The 11,408-nt window shown below is 33.7% G+C and overlaps 1 pseudogene; it reads left to right on the top strand.

Moving 5' to 3' along the window:
- The first annotated feature begins 1,934 nt into the window (after positions 1–1,934).
- LOC110204833 (small ribosomal subunit protein eS24 pseudogene) lies at positions 1,935–2,338 on the top strand (annotated as a pseudogene).
- The last annotated feature ends 9,070 nt before the right edge of the window (positions 2,339–11,408 follow it).

The following is an 11,408-nucleotide window of genomic DNA, read 5'->3' as shown; positions in this document are numbered from 1 at the left end:
GGCATTTATGATCTTGTGGAGTAATAAGATAAAAACACAAATAACTCTAATATGCATTATAGAATACTAAGGTATTAGATAAGGTTGTAAATAAAGTGTTTTCTGAGATTTGAGCAGCAAAGGTGTTATTACCTGTTTGAGTTGAGACTATCACAGGTGAAAGAAATGGAAACTCAAAGACCAGAAGTTCAAGTTGTGTTGCAAAAACTTTTGGGACTTCTAGTTCCAGACGCAGTAGACAGATACTTATTTTTGAGGGGTGGACTGCGGGGAAGGTAATGATTAAAGGCTGTGTTCCTGGTTCTTAAAAAACAGTCTTACAAATGCACTGTTGTAATGTGGGGATGATCTCTGTGGGGTTCTTATTTTAACTTTAATATACTAGGAATTGTGATAAGATTTTTTAAATTAATACATTAATTTATTTTTATCTTTCAGCATTCATTTTTATAAGAATTCGAGTTTTAAATTTTCCCCTCCCTCCTCTTCCCTCTCTCCAAGATGATATGCAATTTGTTATAGGTTATGCCTGTATAATCATACTACACATTAGCCATGTTGTGAAAGAAGAATCAGAACAAAAGGGAAAAACCATGAGAAAGAAAAAAAAGAGAGAAAATAATATGCTTCAGTCTGCATTTAGACTTAATTGTTCTTTCTCTGGATTTGGATAGTATTTTTCATCATAAGTCTTTTGGAATTGTCTTGGATCACTGTATTGCTGAGAAGAGTTAAGTCTATCAAAGTTGGTCATTGCACAATGTTGCTGTTACTGTGTATGTAAGATTTTTTAAATAAAAAATTGGGGACTGTTTCCTCACCCTTTCATCTGCTGGGAAAATTTTATTGTCAGTAAATTTTATCGCTGTTGAGAGATGTTTCAAACTTAATTTTCCAGGAATAACCTAGTTTGACATACCAGAACAGATCAACCATTTCTTCATTGTTTTTACAATAGGTTTTTTTTTTCTCACACTGAGACGCCGCTGTCCATCTGATGGAATTCTACCTTAATTGCAGGAAAAGATAAAGAGACCTTTATAAAGCCATGTAAGCCCAAACCTATAAAGTGAAGACAAATCCCATAACAAGCAAACAAAATGACACTGTCTTTAACAGTTACAGCATGTCCCCAGATTCATAAGGTGGATTGAATACTTTTGCAAAGTTCTTTTGTACAAAAATTCTATCATCAATGTGGCGTATATATTTCTGGAGCCAGCAGTGCCATTTAGAAGTGCTGTGTTAAGATATTTCAGGTGGAGTCAGTCCCAAGCCCGATGCTGAGTCCACATTAAGTCAGTACTTCAAAGGAAAAGGGCATGATTTATTCATTGTGTTCTCATTTGTGGTTGAAGAAAGAAGAGACTGAGTGACTGTCATTGTGATAGATAATAAAGGGAAATCTGGAAACAAGTGAAGCCGCAAATAAATTAGTCTAAAGCCATTGCAACATGACAAAGCAGAGGACTGAATTTACCTGGGGGCATTATCCTTCTAATTTTACTTATGTTTCATTTTTTCTTATCCTTTCCCTTGGACTCATTGTCTTTTTTATAGATGGTAGAATAAAATCAAAAAAGACAAGAAAGGATAAAGAAAAGAAAAAAAAAGTTGTTTTCCTACATTGTAGGAGCCATCTTTGTAGGGACAGATCCATTCATGTGAGTTCGGTAGATTTATAGCCGGGTGGTCCTATTGGTTAACAGTTTAAACTTAGCTTTCTGCTAAAATGCAATTTAACTAACATTCATTAAGGACCTACTATGTGTAGGGTAGGCACTAAATAAGAGTTTTTTACATGAGTATGTGGAATTAATTTTTATAAGTATCAGTTCAATATAATTTATCTTTTATAATCTTATCATTTTTTATATATTTAAAAACATTATTCTACTTTCCCTCTCCTGCTGGTTGAGGAGCCAGCTGCCACCATGAATGACACTGTAACCACCAGAACCAGGAATTTCATGACAAACAGACTTCTTCAGCATAAAAAGATGGTTATAGATGTCCTTCATCCTGGAAAGGCCACAGTGCCCAAAGCTGAAATTCGAGAAAAACTGGCCAAGATGTACAAGACAACTCCAGACATCATTTTGTCTTTGGATTCAAAACACATTTTGGTGATGACAAAACAACAGGCTTTGGCATGATTTATGATGCCCTTGACTATGCAAAGAAAAATGAACCAAAGCACAGACTTGTGAGGCATGGCCTTTATGAGAAGAAAAAGACACAAAGAAAACAGCGAAAGGAATGCAAAAACAGAATGAAGAAAGTCAGGGGTACTGCAAAGGCAAATGTCAGTGCTGGCAAAAAGTGAGCTGAAGATTTCACAACACAAGGAATAAAAGGTACTATGGGTGATGCTTATCCATGAAGATAATTTTTCATCAGAGAATAAGTAAACTATGTAAAAACTTCCAAAGTCAAAAAAACATCAAAACATTATTCTGAGGAGTCCATAGATTTCCTCAGACTGCCAAAAGCCTTAAGAACAACACCAACAATAACATCTCATTAAATACCCCTATAGTAAAACAGCTTATCATGTCAGATGGAATAAACATCTCCTGAATTCAGCAGTATTACGGAAATTAGACAACAGGAAAAAATCAGTCAGGTAAAAGTGATTTCAGGAGAGTAGATTATTTTGTCCACTTCTTCACAACATATCTTCCACAGGACATTGGCAAGATGGAGCATACCATGATGAAGGCAACTAGTATGAAAAGAATTTATCTGTAGTTTTCAAATATTTGAAGGGTTTTAATGAAGATGTTCAATTAAATTTGTTATTTTTGGCCTCAGAAGTAAAACCCAAAACTGGTGTATTAGAAGATGGAGAAAATATGTTGGTATATTAATAATGTGACTGATTTAAAAATGGAATGGATTTCTTCAAGAGATAATTTTTTTTCTGAACTTAATACCAAATAAAATGAACTTGTCTAATATATAGTATAACAGAAGAGGTTTATTCACAAACTGTATATATTTATTATGTACAGCTTGTTTTTACACATATACTTCAGTATGTGACTTTCAAAGCTCTCCTTATTGTATTTAATTTCTTCTAGATTTCTTTCTGTTCTCTCCAGTGTATTACACAATGATACTTCATTGGCCATCTTTTCCATTCCTTTATTTTTTTTTAATATATACTCTTTCTTACCCTATCTTGATCATCCCTCTCTCAAACCTCCTCTCCTCCTCATTGGGGTAAAAAAAAAAAACCTCTTGTAACAAATATGCATAATCAAGCAAAAAAAAATCCTACATTGGCCATGTCTGAAAATGTCTTGTTCTTCATCTTGGGTCCATCACTTCCTTGTCAGTAGATAGGTAGGTAGTACACTTCATCATTAGTCAAGATATGTCAATTTCCCCAACAATGAAAGTCTTTGAGCAAAGATAGAAGACAATTTAGGTTCATAGAATCCTGGATTTGGAAATGCAATGGACCTTTTAGAGGTCATATACTCCAACTTATTGAGTATATTCTACAGATGAAGAAATTGAGACACAGAAAGATTAAATAATTTGATTAAGGACATCCAAATATGTCATTTACAATATAGTCATTTGAAAGGCCAGGAATAGAGCCTTGGTCCTCTGGCTTGAAGTCCATTACTCTTACTATTCATACTGTATCACTTTTGAGGTTGCTTTACTTACATGCAAAGACAAATCTTTTAGCACCGGATTTGATTTTTAAAACATCTAATTCCAGTTTTAATTTTAAAAGCTACTAGAGGAATATTGTGCTGGTTCCCCTTTTTCCATCTCTGTGTCTCCCTCCTTCTCTCTTTTTGGTTTCTCTGATCTTGCTACCTAACCTTTCTTTTCTAGTAGAATGGAAGTACAAAGTGAGGGAAATGTACAAGTTCAGTCAATAAATTTTATAAGTCTCCCTTCAGAAGGAATATAAAGAGCCAAGAAGTTGGAAATAATGAAAGTTCCTTGAAGAAGTAATAATTTCATTTTTGCCTCAGTATCCCAGTGCCTAGTGTTGTGACTTGAAAATGGGAATAATAGCTAGTATTTATATAGCATTTTAAGGTTTGCAAAGTACCATGCAAATATTTTTCCAAATGTTATCCTTCAGCAACCCTAGGGAGTAGATGTTATTATTATCCCCTTTATAGAGATGAAGGAATTGAGGCAGACAGAGGTTGAATGACTTGCCCAGCATCACACAGCTAATAAGTGTCTGAGATTCTATTTGAATTCAGGTCTCCCTGACCCTAGGTACCTAGCTTCATCTAGTGGGGCATAACCTAATGAATTGACTAAATTGAATTAGATACTCTGTTTAGAATCAGGAATTATAGGAACAGTCTGAGCAATTATTCCACTACTGATATTAGGTGTTCTGAAGTCTAAGACTAGCTTTTCAGCCCAGTTCTTCCTTTCATTGATCTGAAATGTATTTTCTCTTAATACCACGGTAGTCATGGGTGCTACTGTATTTTAAAATTCCCTACTTCTTTGCAGATAATTCCTGGAAGAGGCAGCAGTTTTTCTAAAGCCAAATTTTTTAATAATCTTATAGTCTCAAATTATACTTCAGTATGCTATGAATAAGTGACAAACCTTTATTGGCATCAGTGCTAAAATTTAGTTTGTTTGAGAAGCTAATTAAATAGTTGGTGGGCTCTTCTCTTCTCCTATCCCTTAATTGCAGTCTCGTTCTGCTGCTAGGAAGAAGGTAACTGCGGGAATTTGCAGATGTGGATTAAAATGATTCACTAACATACATATTTTTCTCATAAAAATCTGACATTAACTTTCCTATAAATTATTTCATATGCATTAGGAATAGTACTGTTTATGTTTTTATACTGGTGGTTACTCAGTAATGACCTCAAACATGGCAGCATATTTAATGATTTAGGATAGTTTCCTTGGAAAAGTTCCATAAATTCCATCTAGGAAATCTGTCACACATTGTTAAAATAATACTGCATTTTCTCCTCTGAAAGTGATACCAGAGGGTAAGAGAGCAGCAACTTTCATTCATACAATAAAACTGACATGCTAACAGAAGGCCATCACTGTAATGTGCCAAGATTCATGATATCAAATTTACATTGTAATAAAGACATTGTAGACACTGAGACACTGTAGGAGCTGAAAGAGAACAACAGAAAAAGATATTCAGATTATATGATTTGTAGACTGTAGACTTGCCAATAGCTATTCCCCACCCTTCCCAGACTATAAAGACTTAAGCCAGGTCATTAGTAAGCTGATTTCAATTATTTAACTTATCTTCTCCTCAAGATGAGGATTTGGTAAAATACATTGATGGGGCCTGTCCATTTTCTTTACCTATTTTCAAGACCAGTGGGTCTTTCTGATTACCTGTCACACCTTTAGCAATGGAGTTATACAACAATGCTTAAGATAGACAACGAATATTGTTTTTAGTCATAATCCAAGATCTTGTACTATCTTAATATATTGTAGAATGTAATAAGGAAAATACAATTGGGTAAAATCTTTAAATTTAACCTACTTTTGAAGTGTGAAACGAATAGAGAACATACATGAGGTTTTCAAGGCATATATATTTTCCATATTTATCATGTATAATTATATTATAATTATAATTATATTAATTTTCACACTCAGATCTCATCCTAAATGGAATACAATGGCTGCAATGCCCTAAAATGGCAGCAAAATTATTGAAATCCCTATATTCATCCACCCTATTAGAATTGCCCACATTCTTAAAATGCAACAATATAATGTTTGCTATGTCCTGGGAAAGGAGAGTGTCTTTCTGTAACTGGCCTGGGCACTGTCCCTTTTCAAACTGCTCCCATTCTGCTTTCTCTCTGTCTCTAAATCTCTCTGTCTCTGACTCTTTGTCTCAGCCCTCTCTCTCTTTGTCTCTCTTGGTCTCTGTCTCTGTCTGTATGTCTCTGTCTTTCTCTCTCTCTTTTCCTTCTTCTGCAGATCTGCCTCCTCCTACTATTGTCTCTTTATTAGTTTCCTTGTGGATATTTTTGGCTTCAAATAGAAGTAAAAAAACCACAAGCCACAAAATGCTCTTTAGCTTCACACTAACCTAAGGGTCTATCTATAAACCTAATACACTCTCAATATCTCTTTAATATTTTTTATTATGGCTTTAATATCAAGCAGTACAAGCATTGTGATATATAAAGAACAGAAAAGAGATTCCATATGAACATGTTTTATTTAGTTTTAATTACATATTCAATTTTTTCTAGTTGTAAAATAGAAAACAATTCAAAACAAAAATGCCACTGCTTGTTTATGGCCCTTTCTGAATTTTTTTCAGTTATCTTATATGTATTTTATTATTTCATTGACACTTTTATTATTGTTTTTCCATCTCTGGACTGCTTAACAATTCTTTCTCCTCCCCAAACCTCCTTATGATAAATAAGCCTAGACAAGTAAAACATATCATATTTCGATCCTCACAACAAACCTATGTGGAAGATAGTGCAGTTATTAACCCTCTTTTATAGAAAAGAAAAGAAAAACTTTTGTGGCCAAGTGATTTATCTAAGATTAGACAGATATTAAAGGTCAGAAATCATAGATCAAAGGAACTGGAATTAGAGTTATAATTGACATTACAACTAATCTATTCTATGTTCAATTTACATATAAACAATTGATACACAGAGAGATTTAATGGCTTGCCTGGGTAGTAAGTGGCAGAACCAGGATTTTAATCCAGGGTATTGTGACTTCAAATACTTGCTTTGTGTTCTTTGCCATTGTATCACACTACGTAAAGGAGCACAAATCATATTTATTCATATATCATTTTATATGTCATTTTATTACATTATTTTATTTATTATATTATATTAATATTTCATTATATTATGTCAATTTAAATATTAAGGTGGGGGTAGTGATCTGGAAAGCAGTTTTAGACAACTGATAATAGAAATATGGGTGAAATGAGTTTCATGTCTCTGTGGACATGATACAATGGATATCAGTGGATACAGATTGGCAATTTGGCTTCATAAACTTAGTAGGAGCCACATGTTTACCTCTCCTAGAAAGGCAGCTAGATCACCACTCTAGACACTCTGGGCTTAGAATGTTTAGAAAACTAGGGTCTTATGTAATATCAGTGGGTGGCATTGTAGAAAGTACAAGATCCTTTCTCTGGAAGAACCAGAGCTGAATTTCACTTAGGCCTTTTCAGTATCTTCCCTGAGACGAGGTTCAGAGTATGATCTTTTATTAAGAAATTGCCCCCATCCTCTTTTAGAAAGACTTAATAAGTCACATTCAATTACAAAAAATTAGCTTGCCTTTTAGCCTAGGGGTCACTATATAACTTTCAGATTGACATGGTTTCTTTCTGCTATTTTGTGGGGATTTTTATTTTCATTTTTTAAACTTTATTTTATTTATTTTTATCTTGTTTATTAGATGCAAAATTATTAACACAATGATAAAAATTTAGAGCCCCAGTTAGGAAAATTCCTAATATTCTCACAGAAGTTTGGTCCTCTACCTTAATTCGAATTATGTGTATTTCCAGATAATTCCTGATTTATGTTTGAAGAAAAAAATACAGGAAAATCTTAGAAAAATCAAGCAGAACATATTAAAATGCTTTTAATTGGACAGACAAAAGAAGGGGAAATAGTAGATTTTAAAAGAACTTTTCCTCAGTCCTTGAAGGGGTGATTATGACTGGCAGCCTCAGTCTGAATTAACTGCTTCAAGAAGCCTACGCGATCCTGATGACTCACCTTAACCTCTCGCTTCTCTGCTCCAATACAGTTCTGCTCTAAGTTTCTTGGTTTGCCTGATGCTCCTGTGTTGCTAATTCTTTGAAGCTCAGTTGAACTCAGGCATTGATGGAGCAGGGAATCTTCCAGCCATGCAACACTAGGACTGCTCAGCTTTCATAATTCCAGTTCCTTCCTTTCAGTCTACTTTGTGGAAGCTTGTGTGTTTCTTTTTAAATATCCCTATGCATGGCTAAAGTCCACCACCAGGCACAAGGATCAGAATAGTCCAAAACTGCCTGCAGAGCTGAGAAGGAAGGCTTTAAGCCTCAGATGCCTGGTGGACAATCACTTGCCAAACCTCTATCACACTACTAAAAATTATACCTGGCCAATTACCTTTATTCCTTCACTTTATTACCGTCAGCTGGTATTTATTTGAGGGGATAATGTATGTACAATTACTGATACATAGTGCTTGGATTTAATTGATATACACATTCCCACAGAGAGTTGTTTGATTGATTCATGGCTCCTGGGAACCTCCCTTCAAGATAGATGCAAACATGAAAATCACTGGAAATAACATATCAATGTACAGATTTTCCAGAACACCTCCACTAGATGGGACTCTCCAGCAGGATCAAGGAATACCTGATTAAATGCAATTGCAGAGTTTTCATCTCTGAAATGACTCTTATTTTTTCTGCGTGTTACCTGCACATAGTCTGATTTGGGAGGCTATGACACAACCAAAAAGATTAAAGTATTTACTAAGATAAAGGTTTTGGCACATAAGTTTTTTTTTTTCCTTGACACTGCCGCAATCATATTATCACCTAAAATAATTTCTTTTCTTGAGGCATTCACAAGCTTTTTCCTGACTCATTATAGATGCAAGGGAATGAGAGAATGATGTGGTCTTCAAAGAGCCAAATTTCCTTGTGTTTATGTTCTTCCCTAACAAGAAACTTTTAGCCTTCAAGGAATAAGGCTCTTTACTGTCTCTAATCCCCAACTTAATTTCAAGTTATCCAACATTAATTTCTTTCATTAAATTTTAATTTTTATCCAATTATATATTTTTATTTTTAACATTCACATTTTAAAAATTGAATTCAAAATTGTCTTCCTTCTTTCTGCCTCTGCCCCAAATAATGAGAATAAAAGCAATATATTATACATTTAAGGTCATGCAAAACATATTTTATATTAGACATGTTGAAAAAAAAACAAGAAAAATTAAGAAAGTGAAAAAAAAGATGCTTCAATCTGCACTCAGAGTTCATCAGTTCTGTAGGTGGATATGATTTGTCATCATGACTCCTTTGAAATTGTGTTGGCTAATTGGAGTGGGTAAAATAAGGAATAAGAGGGTAAAGAGAGAAGACAAGGTAATGGGCATAGAGTGAAAAGAGAAGCTGACAGGGAAAACAATGAGTAAACATAAGTAGGCATAGACCAATATTTTACAGCATTTGCCAAGATAAGGTCGAAATAGATATATGAGCTAGATAGAAAGAGAGATCTTGCAAGAAAATTAGAAGAACATGGACTTATAGATAGACAAACAATTTATGAATAAAAAAGACAGAGAGCAAAGTTAGGTGTAAAATAGATAATTTCAACTACATGAAATAAAAAAAATGTTTTTGTACAAATAAAACACATGTAGCCAAGATCAGAAGGAAAACAAAAAACGAGGGGAAAATTGTAGATAGTTTATCAGATAAAAGTCTGATATCAAAAATACATAAGAAACTTGTCAAATCTATAAGAAAATTAGTCATTCCCCAATTTATAAATGGTCAAAAAATATAAACAGGCAGTTTTTGGTGAAGAAATCAAAATAATTTGTAGTCACATAAAAAATGCTCTAAATGATTATTGATCAGAAAAATGCAAATTAAAACAACTTTGAGACATCATTTTATACCTACAGATTGGTTAAAATGATAGAAGGGGAAATTGACAAATGTTGGAGGGATGTGGAAAAATTGGGACACTAATTTATTGTTGGTGGAATTGGGAAATGATCCAATCATTTTGGAGAGTAACCTGGAATTATGCCCAAAGAGTTATTAAAATACCTGTACCTTTTAACCCAACAATACCACTACTTGATCAATTTCCAAAGATTATTAGGAAAAAGGAAAAGAACCAATATGTTCTAAAATGTTTATAGCAATTTTCTTTGTGGTGGAAAAGAACTGAAAATTGCAGGAATGCCCATCAGTTGGGAATGCTGAACAAGTTGTGGTATATGATTTGATGGAATACTATTGTGCTATAAGAAATGATGAGCTCAATGATTTAAGAAAAATATGGAAGGACTTGCATGAAATAATGAACAGTGAAATGAACAGAACAAAGAGAATGTTGTATGTAATAACAGCAATATTGTTTTAAGAATGACTTTGAGCAAATAAGTTATTTTTTCTATTATAAATAACCAAATCAAGTATAAAGGACATATGAAGAAAGATGTTATCTGCATCCAGAGAAAGAGCTGATAATTAGAAGTATGTATAGAATAATTTTACATACACACACATATACATACATATGTGTGCATGTATAACTTAGGTAAAATTATTTTAATTATATTGACTCAAAGTTATCAGCACCTTTTTGATATCCTGCTTGTTTATAACTGTAGATGTCTGGCATTTGAATGGAATTTACATATCAGAGGACTCGAACCTGATAACAGCACCTAGATGGCTCCTGCTGATTCACCACATATTACAAGGATATGAATCTTGGCTAACATGTAAGTATGTTCCTTTGATCTTTGTGATGGTTTGTATATGACTTCTAGGTTCTCCTTTGCAATCTTACTTCCTGCTATTGTCCCTTTAAACTGGCTACTTATAAATTTATTTACCGTACTAACTAGAAGAAGGGGGTGGTGATCAGTGGGATCAGAACAGAATGAAATTTTAACACAATCTCCTTAACATCTTTCTTCTTTATTTTATGTTTATATTCATCTTGTTCTGAGAAGAATAAATTAAGAGTAAATAGAAGTTTCCCATTAGCATAGTTTTACTATTTCTTCCTGTAACTCATTTAACTATCCCTTCAACAATGTGTGTACTATGCCATTTGTTGAATACATGTGTAGAACTGATAATAATTCATTATCTATAGTACTTTTTTTTCTTTTTTGCAAAATGTAGTTTCCCTGATTATCTGTTAATTATGCTGTTTTTTGTTTTTGCTTTTTCTGAGGTTGTGATTTCTAGCCCTGCTTTTTTTACTTCAGCTGAACCACAATAGATGCTCCTCTAGCCTCTTAGTTTAACTCTGTGTATATTTTTCTGTTTATGATGTGTCTCTTGTAAACAACCCACTGTTGGATTCTGATTGCTAATTCTCCACCCCAGTATCCATGGACCTCTATGTCTATCTTTGTAACCTGCCCTGAGCTGGATAAAATCATTCAGTATGACTATTCTTGGCTTTCCCACATTAAATTTGGTTTGGCAAACTTTCTATATTATTTTTCAAAAGAATTTGGGCAGATATGGCCAAATTAATACCTCCACCATCTTAAATCTGCTTTAGGCCCATTACTTTGTATAATCGTCTTACAATTTTTGTCAATCTTATTACCTTTAGCTAAAACACATCGCCAAAGTATTCCATCATAGAAGACTC

Source organism: Phascolarctos cinereus, unplaced genomic scaffold, assembly GCF_003287225.1.
Source record: "Phascolarctos cinereus isolate Bilbo 61053 unplaced genomic scaffold, phaCin_HiC Scaffold_4;HRSCAF=312, whole genome shotgun sequence".
Classification (NCBI taxonomy): domain Eukaryota; kingdom Metazoa; phylum Chordata; class Mammalia; order Diprotodontia; family Phascolarctidae; genus Phascolarctos; species Phascolarctos cinereus.
This window is presented reverse-complemented; position numbering and strand designations above follow the sequence as displayed.